This window comes from Berghia stephanieae, chromosome 1 (assembly GCF_034508935.2).
Source record: "Berghia stephanieae isolate SIO BIC M18660-M18661 chromosome 1, UCSD_Bste_1.3, whole genome shotgun sequence".
Lineage (NCBI taxonomy): Eukaryota > Metazoa > Mollusca > Gastropoda > Nudibranchia > Aeolidiidae > Berghia > Berghia stephanieae.
Window position 1 is genome coordinate 56,787,890 of NC_088360.1, and position 10,852 is coordinate 56,798,741.

The following is a 10,852-nucleotide window of genomic DNA, read 5'->3' on the forward strand; positions in this document are numbered from 1 at the left end:
TGTGTGTGTGTGTGTGTGTGTGTGTGTGTGTGTGTGTGTGTGTGTTTGTTAGAGCTCTTAATAGATTGTCATACTTGTAACTATAATAAAGATTCTACATGGATTAAAAACAATAGCGTGATATCGTGAATTAAGCTGACCCGGTGAGATTTTTTTTAAAAGGTTTAAACAGTATAGACCAAATCAGTTCTCAATGGGTCAATTTAGTGGACAGCTGATTGGTCATTGAGCTGTTGTTTTCAAATAGGCAGTTGTTTCTCGGTGTTTATCTTATCTTACTAAAGGCTTAGTAGGAATTATCCTTTAAATGCCTTATACAATATAATTACAGTATCTCATAATATAGCTTGCACTGTATCATTCACAGACAGTTTTACACAACTTTGAATGTGAGGAAAAATGTATCAATACGGCAATGTAAAATCGAAATGAATCATAAATGCACAAAGTTCATAGTACAATGATATATTAATAACAAAAATAATCATGAAAGCAACGTCTCTGATAAATTATGATTTTACATTGTTTTAGAGGTCATTTTAATGGTCAACATTTACAAACCAGTTTGAAAAATCATGAAATTAATGGAAACAATTACATCCACATGACAATTTAAAGTTTAAATGATAAATAAATAAATTGATAAATAACTAAATAGAGAATCAAACAAATAAATGAATAGATAAATAAATAAATAAATAAATAAATAAATAAATAAATAGATAAATAAATAAATAAATAAATAAATAAATAAATAAATAAAAAATAAACACTAATAAGATCAAATTCAATTCAAAAATTAATCAGTTGATTAATTTATTCTTCTTCTTCTTTTTCTTCTTCTTCTTCTTCTTCTTCTTCTTCTTCTTCTTATTATTATTATTATTATTATTATTATTATTATTATTATTATTATTATTATTATTATTATCATCATCATCATCATCATCATCATCATCATCATCATCATCATCATCATCATCATCATCTATTATTATTATTATTATTATTATTATTATTATTATTATTATTATTATTATTATTATTATTATTATTATTATTATTTTTTATTATTATTATTATTATTATTATTATTATTATTATTATTATTATTATTATTATTATTATTATTATTATTATTATTATTTTATTAGTATTTGTTTATTCATCAAAATCTGGATTTGGTCAACTTGAAAGTTTCTAGATTCAAAATTATCATAGAAAGGAATTTAACATAGAGACTAGTGATGAAAATAGGCTATACAAGTCTCAAATTGCAAGTCACATTTCGTTTATATTGTTTGCAATTGGAGACAAAAATAGGTAATTTTTGCGAACTTAAAAATTTCACAGTAAATTAATCAATAAATAAATCAACAAAACAGCGGAATGAAATTAAATTAGACGGGTGAACACCGCTGAACCGGATTATATATTTATTTATTAATATAGTAATAGTACAGTGGAACCTCCCGATTACGACACCTCCGAATAGCGACAACGTCCAGATAACGACATTAACCCGTGGTCCCGATTTGTTTTATTTAAGATCAGTAAAAAAAAACCTCCAAATAACGACGCACTTTTTGATAAAATCTCCGAATAACGACATCATTTTGGCGATTTTCGGCAGTTTTCGTAGATATCTGATACTAAAAATACCGAGTATGAGTACTCAAAGTTTATAAAAACGATTCCTGCTTGAACCAATGAGTAGGCAGCTTTTGAAACCAATGAGAACGCAGCTTTTTTTGACGAATCTTGGCTGATAAGCATTAATAAAAACCATGGTATAAATGTAAGTGTAAGCAAGTAAACACAAAATCTTGGAAAATGTGATATTATGTGGTGATAGTAGTAGTAGTAGTCGTAGTAGTAGTAGTAGTAGTAGTAGTAGTAGTAGTAGTAGTAGTAGTAGTAGTAGTAGTAGTAGTAGTAGTAGTAGTAGTAGTAGTAGTGTTTTTGTGGGAGGAGGAAGAGGAGGAATTTTATCTAACTCGCAGCTTCCGAATTACCTGTTTTTATTTGTTTTAAATGGTTTTACAGCGCTTGTGACACATCTATGTCATATCAGCGCCAGTAAAAAGGAAGAAAATTGGATAGTAAAAAACATTCTAAATTTACAATTGAAATGACATAAGAAAAAGTAAGACAAAGGGGAATGGTTTAAATAGGGAACAGATGTAGATTCCAGGAGCACACTATCAGTGTACTCAGTCCAGATCACCTAAGTCTCATCCAGACACTCGCACAAGAACCCTCTAAGAGGAATACACTACAATGTTTTGTTTGTTTTGTCAATGTTAATAAAAACTGGTCCCGCGGGCCTTACCACGCCTACTTTGTCCGCCATCTTGGAAACCTCTAAATAACGACACCTCCGGATAACGACATAAAAACTCGGTCCCGTGGCATGTCGTTATCGGGAGGTTCCACTGTAATATATTTGATTCACAGTTCTCATACAAAATGATTTTTAAATATCGAAAACCATACTTTCCAATAGAACCCGGAAGACGACGATTTTGATAAATTCTTCTAAAAATGAAACGGGCTTTGATCTATGTTGCCTGCAGGATGTTACTGGCACTATAGCATGACCACTTGGAACTGATTATACCACAGAATGTGTGAAATAATGAAGACAACAACAGAAAATGAATACATTATACAATCAGTCTTCATAGGGGACCTACTGATCCATGCCTTGGTAAGGATGTGACCATTATGTAAGATAAAAATATGCCACTTTCATGTTACCCAAGCATGTATAATGCAAGAAACACAGTTTGGAATATTCAACCTTGAACCATCTTAAATTGAACGAGTATTTGGTTTCTTTTAAAGGACAGATTGTTGCTAATTGTCAAGCCAGTGTTGATGAAACTGTTGTTGATAAGGATGATGATGATGGTGATGATGATGTTGATGATGACGATGACGATGATGAACAAATAAATAGTTGAGTCCTTGGAAAAGACTCTTTATTCACATTCTCTCACCATACTCAGGTGTAAAATGAGTACCTGGCTGTTAACAGCGTTGTCTTTGTCCGAAAAATTGTAATATCGCCTAACAGGCGGCATGTCCCGTCCTACATGTTAAATGTTGTTGTTGACCAGGGACCCCTTGTAAAGCGCTTTGAGCACATTTAGTGGATAGTGCGCTGTATAAAAACTATAATTGATTTAATTTATTATTTATTAAATAAGTAGATAAATGAATAAATAAACAATAGAGACATTTTTTGGGGAAGAATGGAATAACCTAAGCGTCGACCGCAGAGCAACGCCATGGGCCAGCTTGGGCGAGTTTATTAAGACCCCAACCGCAGTGGAAATGTGCCGAACCTTGTGCCCTTAAGTTACGAAGCGAATACTACAAATACCAACCAGCCCCATTTCTAACGACAACCACGACGACATCAATGATCATGATGATGATGATGATGAGGAGGAGGAGGAGGAGGATGGTGAGATGATGATGATGATGATGATGAGGAGAGGATGGAGATGATGATGTGAGATGATGATGATGATGAGAGGAGGAGAGAGGAGGGAGGAGGAGGAGGAGGAGGAGTGAGAGGAGGGAGGATGATGGATGATGATGATGATAGGAGGAGGAGGAGGAGGAGGAGGAGGATGACATGACCTGGATTTGGTTCAACTTGAAAGTTTCTAGATTCAAAATCATCATAGAGTGGTGGAAAGAAATTTTACATAGAGACTAGTGATGAAAGGCGATCAGTTTTTATACTCTTCTATACGATAAAGTAAAATCGGATTACGTTATTTTTCCAGCATCAAAACACATGGGTCCCGGTAACAAATGAAAAGTGTTCATGCATAAAATCATGTATTTAATCACTCGGCGTTCTGCTTTTTAATTACTTCATAACCAGTAAGATATTAATAGATCAAGGGTTAAGCACAGCTCACAACAGGCTTTCTAAATAATGTACTATATCTAAACATATTTTCTTCGTGTTATTTAAGCTATCTTAAAGCTATATCCACATTGGGCGGATAGTTACCGCTACCGTTAAATAATCACGCGTTTTGATGCTGGACAAGTAACGTAATCCGATTTTACTTTGTAGTATAGAAGAGTATAAAAAGTGATCGCCTTTGTAAAACACAACGCTATTTTGTGTCCTCTTCACAAAGGACTCAAACTTATTGCTATTATCTATCTGATCGCTTAACGTTGACGTTCTAGGGTAGGATCAAGACAATCGGCTTTTGACTTTTGCGCTTATGAGTTATTCGAGAAGTGTTGAAATTTTTACACTCATGTTTTTTTTTGTTTGTTTTTTTTTCAAGCATATCTAGTTGACGATAAGTCGATTAACACAAACTTAATGATTCAAAAGTTGAATGAAATTGTAACTCAATGTCTATTGTTTTACTAAACAATATGATTTTCGACTTTGTACGAGAACTCCGTGGAGCTTTTTATTTGCGCACGGAGAGACATTTTCTTCATTTAATAACTTGTATATTTCGCTCACTATAATTTTTTCCCAATGTCACGAACGGAAAATGGTTCGCATCAATTTTAAGAATTTGATTGTATTCAAAGAGGAGCTATCGATTCAATGCCATTACTTTCACTTCAGTGTCATTCTCACTAACCAGGAGATTGATACGCAACCCACGTGCTAACAATAATAGCGTCTGTTTTCGATTGGATTTAACGAAACAAATTTGATTTTCCAATAACATCATCACGATGTCTCATCAATCTCATAGTGCTCATAAACCATCTTCATGTCAATTGTTATCATCATGAAAAATTTGGTGACGATTGGTCCTGTGTTTTCGAAGCTTTAGTGTTGATAAAAATCCAATTTGCCAAATATATAATGAGATCACATTCAATTGTGTAACCTCGAAATCATTTATTATCACGTCAGCACGAGGCATTAATATTGTAAATGGGGTAGATAAGCCATTTTGCCTTTATGTCAATGAGGTATAAATATGTATTCCGTTATAAATATCTTAATGATTTCGCCTCAACGCAATAATGTAGCCGCATCTTAAGAGAGTCAAGGCCATCATTATCCACCGTCCATGAGTTGTTTACATTTTCATAAAAACAAAACACTACACACCTTATTCTACCGCGAAATTTCATTTTCAGGTGGACTTTCGAGATGGTCGACTTCAGCTGCAGGTAAAAAATCTAATCTTTTCTTTTTTTCATGATTTTTTTTTTTCGTGCTTGAGTTTCACAAGCTGAATTCGTAGAGATGTCATTATTCTACAACACAATTAATTGGTCGAATTGTGAATTCATATGAGTGATGAACCCTCCAGTAACCGATCACTTGGAATCTTTCAGTCTAACTGATCACACGCATTTTTGGTCTCTCTCTCGTAATGGTGACGAGAATTATAATACTACCCAGCTATTGTAAGAATCTTTACATCTTTTTGTATTTTTTAAATTAAATTCATGATGTGTTTATTTCTTGAGTGTATTTCAGTGGATTATTGTGTAGTGTATTGTGTTTTAAATAATTCGGTACATTGATTTAATTTTGTATAATCACTGTGTCTGGAGATAGATGGTAAGTTGCCTCATTTAACACCCTTTTCCATAATTATACGAGCATCGCCGTTTCTGATCTTTATTACGTTTTTATATATAATTAATTGCTATTCAGTAGCTGCCATATGATTTTTATGAGTTCTATTTATATGTTTTAGGGATGCTCATGGATTGTTTATTTTTAGAAACTTAGCTGCTAGATAATAGATTTTAGCACACTTGGGGACGAATACGATGAGGGGGCAGTTGGACGTTATAACACAACCCGACATCATCAGTGTTCCTCAGTCCCCTGTTTTATGGGGTTCAAAGGAACTGATTACCTCTTAGACGTGACTTTCACATGTTTCTTTGCGGTAGAGATGTTCCTGGATGCACGGGAAATGACATAAGTTACATAAGTACAGAACATTCAGAGGTTCACAATAGTCTCGTTTCAATAATTTATCACATCAAACTATGGGCATAATCATAATATGAGGGGTGTGGCCATATCGGGGACTAAGGGTGTGGTTTAGTTTTGGAGCAGTCTGATTCGAGGGACATAGGCGGAATGACTACAACCAAACACAGCGAATGTTATGAGGCTCGATCTAATCAGTCAGATGTCACGGGGTTCGAAGAAGAATTATTCATATAATTAGTATTATTTGCAACGTGCATCCTTAGTGTTATCTGATTGTCTTCAGCATTAACCAATATTAGGTATTTATGAAAGTAATCATTTTTCTCATGATAATACATATTCGAGAGTTTAGGCTATGATTTTTTTTTTAACGGACGAGGCAAAAACATTATCTTTTAAAACAAAATTTCTTCGACCATTCATCTGTTTAGAAGTTCAAAACATAAACAAGAATTACGTTTTTGTAAAAAGGCGTGTTTACGGTAAACGGGCACCTAGCCTCAGAATCTCCGTACACGGTAACTCCGCTTACTAGTTTGCCGCTGCAATACAAGCAATCTCTCTCTCTCTCTCTCTCTCTCTCTCTCTCTCTCTCTCTCTCTCTCTCTCTCTCTCTCTCCCTCTCTCTCTCTCTCTCTCTGGGTTAAATCGCATTTTTGTAATTAAAAAAACACACACACACACAAGGAGGGGGGGGGGGTAGGAATGAAAGAAATCAAGGTCATAAGTTGTGGTGTACCAAGCTCAATGCCCACTGCCCCCCTCGCACCTCCCTCCTAAAGCACGGTACAAGGTTAGTCTATATGTTATCGTGTATGTGGATCCTGCGGCTAGGTGTCCGGTTACCGTGTACGTAGACACTCCGTTTTAAAATCTCACTAAAGGATGGCATCAACAGACGGGATTTATTGATTGTGCATTCTTAAAGGATGGATTCGTTAAGCGGATTTCCTCTCCAGATAGGAAATCTGGGAGGCCTTCCGAAAGCTCCACAAGGGAACAACTCAAATAATATTCCCTCAACTAACCCCAAGAAAAAAATAAACCTAGTATCTTTAACTAACCCTAATGGGAAAACAAACACGCTAGCACCTTAGCAAGGAAAAAAAATCCGATCTCGAGCTCACCCTAATTAGAAAGAAATCCCTCGGACTGCTTTGCACAACCTTTGAATCCTTCACAAATCAAAATGGCGGCCGAGAATCAAAACAATTGTCAAATAATTAGGAATTTTTAAACTATCAAGGTTTGTTCTAGAGCTTTTAAAATGGTTCTATATGATGACAAATTGAATAAATAAACGCCTGACAAAAGATCAACTGTGAAAATATAAATTGAAAGAATACGGAGATGTAGGAGCTTTCGGAATATCTCCCGGAAATCTAGTTAGTTCTCACTCACTCTCACGCTCTCTCTCTCCCTCTCTCTCTCTCTCTCTCTCTCTCTCTCTCTCTCTCTCAGTCACTCATTATCTGTCATTACCTTTTGTTGCAGATAGTTGACGACGCCAAGTTCCTGGAGACGTGGATGGCCATGTTGGGGCGGCAGGGGAGGATGGCCGCAGGGGTGGTGAGGTCATAGAGGATGGTTATGGTTTTCAGCGGAGCAACTGGATGGGGCATGTTGGAGGGCCCCAGGGATTGCAATGGCAGAGATCTTGATGGCGGAGATGTTGTTGGTGGCGAGGTGATGATGGGGATGTAGATGATGGAGCAACAGTAGTGGCATTGTTGGTGAAGGTGGCATTGTTGGGTGACGAGATGATGGAAATCATGATGGTAGGGTTGTGTGGTGAAGTGATGATGATGGGAGGTGATGATGATGGCAATGGTTGTGAAGGGAGGTGACAGTGGAGGAAGGGATGATGGTGGTATTGGTGGGGTTGCAGTGATTGTGATGAAGGGATTGTGTTCGTCGAGGACGGTGGTGGTGGGTGGAAGTTGTGGGGAGGATGAGGATGCTGGAGGCAGATTCAGTGATAAAGTGATGGTGGTGGTGTGGTTCTGGACTTGGGTTCGAGTTGATTCCAACTGGTTGGGGCCGGGTAGTTACATTCGTGTTCTTTGTTGACAAGATGATTGTGGTTGGCATTCGCATGGATTTGAAATACAGATGAGTGTACCTCAACCGGTGGGGGTGTATTTGTTTGTGTCTCAGGTCCATACCCAAACGCAGTAGGTGGACTGGAGGCCTACAGGAAACCCGAATGTGTTTGGGCAGAATGTTGATTTACATTTGTCTTGAAGACGGGGGATAGGGATGTGATTTGTTTGACTCTTTCTGGTTGGGGTCATTTCGACCCTGGGTTTGGAATTGTGCCATTTATCGGATCTTTATTATTGAACCTGCTTCTATCATTTTCACCAAGCCATGGCTTCCACTTATTACCTCTAACCTCACAGCATGGTCGCTTCTATCACAACCCCTATGACTCTACCATTACTTCCCATCATCCCAGCCAAAGCTATCACTTCCCAACACAACCACTGCCATCAGAATCACCTCCCATCATCATCATCTTCACCACCATAGCCCTGCCGGAGTGACTTCCATCATCACGTCACCTGCTTTGCCATTTTCACCATCATTGTCACTGCTGCTGCTTTCATCATCTACATCCCTGCCATCACTTTTATATCAACATCATCTTCTTCATCTTGAGCTCTGCTGTTGCGATCTCTGCCAATCTGACCCTGAAAGTTACTCTTAGAAAGTCACAATCATTTTCAATGGCTTTATCATCCTTGCCATCGTGAATCAAGACTTCATCTCGAGGTAGGAATTACCCCCCACCCACCCACCCCCCTTCTCTCTCTCTCTCTCTCTCTCTCTCTCTCTCTCTCTCTCTCTCTCTCTCTCTCTCTCTCTCTCTCTAAGAGTGTGTGTATGTGCGTGCGTGTGTCTCTGTTGACTTATTTGACAGGGGAAGACATTGCAGGAAAAGGAAACGAGATCGTGATACTTTGAAAATATTATTGCTATACATTACTAATTGAATAAATAATGCATGAATCATTTTTGGGTAAATTCCTTGGAATGAATACACGATAAGAAGATACGAAGAGTTTTCAACAGCTGTGAACTGTAAACTATGGGTGATCTGTGTTGCCAAATTGGCGGATTTTTTTATCAATGCTGGGCGATGGGGATAATGAGGGCGGATGGCGGATTTTTTTATGATTTGTACACCATTTAAAAAAAAAGTAAAAGTCTAGCAATCAAGCCCAATTATTTCTCTCCCCCCCCCCCCCCCCCCGCCCACCCCATAAAGTGACTTTAGAAGCACCTATTGTGATTATACTGTTGGCCGAGATCTATATTGCAAAACTTTATTCAGATTAATCGAAGATGAAAACAATATCCGACAGTCAAACTCCCGTTGAAACAAAATCGAAACTCCGAACCCTCATGCCTTTAAAAAGGAAAGAGTTGTAAATAGGTGAGTCGCGTTTATTAACATATATTTTGTATTGATACAATGCACTAATGTTGATTATAATGTTTTAAATCAAATTAATTTTTTGTTTTTTTGTTTTTTGTTTTTGCGGATTTTGAGCAAATATCGCAGGTGAAGTAGGATAAAGTTGGCGGATTTATGGCATAAAGCTGGCGTGGTTTTGCAAAGTCGCCTGGCAAACAACTGACAATACTGCTGGTGATACAAAAGTAGATGATGAAAAAAATTTAAATCTATGGAGGGCTTCTGTAGTTTGACAGCACTTTTAGTATCTTATTAGTTAATCTTTAAACAATTATGGACTTTCAATTAGTCAATAAATGTTACCAGATACGCTTCATTTCGTTCGGGTTTGTTGGTCCGGTTTTTTAATTTTTTTTTTTTTTTAATTGTTGAGTAGGTTTACTTTGCTTTTGCTTTTTACACTACACACAGGGGCTATTTTTTACCGACCCTTAAAGACGGTACTCAGATCTATTTTTACAGTTCCATATGCTTCTGTACTGGATTATGGCGGATGCTGATCTAAGTGAGGTCTCTAAGACATCTCCAAAATTCCACCCTCAGAAAAGGACATATATCAATGCAGGTTAGATCAGCAAGGCAATGGAAGCCTGGGCCAAGCAAGGTGCTTGATTTAGAAGATTTAGGAGAAAAGAGAAATCCCATGAATGGTTTCGAAACATGTACTGAATCATATGGAACTATAAAAATAGATCTGAGTCTGAGTACCGTCTTTACGGGACTTTAAACAAAGCCACTGCGTTGCTTTTAATAGATGTTAATTCTTTTTCTTTGAGTTGCACATATTATAATGGGCGAGAGGGTTCAATTTCTTTGCGCATTCTTTGATTCTGATGCGTCAATGCAGAATCACATAACAAAAACTTGCCAAGCTTGCTTATGTATATATATATATATATTATAAATATATATATATAATAATAATAATAATAATAATAATAATAATAATAATAATAATAATAATAATAATAGATCTTTATTGTCCATAAATATGGCAATTTGTCATTTAGTTACACTTGTTATAATGTTAAACGATAACTAAGATTGAACAGATATTTCACTCCTACTTATTTTCTCTCTCTCTCTCTCTCTCTCTCTCTCTCTCTCTCTCTCCTCTCTCTCTCTCTCTCTCTCTCTCTCTCTTCTTTCTTTCACACGTGCGATATACACAACATAAACATATTCATTTCGTTTTCAATTTGTTACGATTGTGGCAATTCGACACCAAAAATTATCATCATTATCAATTGGTCAGTTAATCTTACATTAAATAAATTAATCAGTTAATCAGTCAACGAATCAATCCTTGGTTTTTCTGTACCATATGAAATATTCAAAATTTTTATTGCTGATGGAACGAACGTTGATTTATACTTGTTAGTTCTACATTTAATCTGACAAAACCTTCT

At 36.3% G+C, this 10,852-nt stretch overlaps 1 long non-coding RNA gene across 1 annotated transcript; it reads left to right on the forward strand.

Moving 5' to 3' along the window:
* Window positions 1-2,511: 2,511 nt before the first annotated feature.
* LOC144964321 (uncharacterized) lies at window positions 2,512-7,737 on the forward strand. Its single transcript, XR_013643809.1, has 3 exons — window positions 2,512-2,710; window positions 5,146-5,178; window positions 7,457-7,737. It is a non-coding gene; the product is annotated as an uncharacterized LOC144964321 (long non-coding RNA).
* The last annotated feature ends 3,115 nt before the right edge of the window (window positions 7,738-10,852 follow it).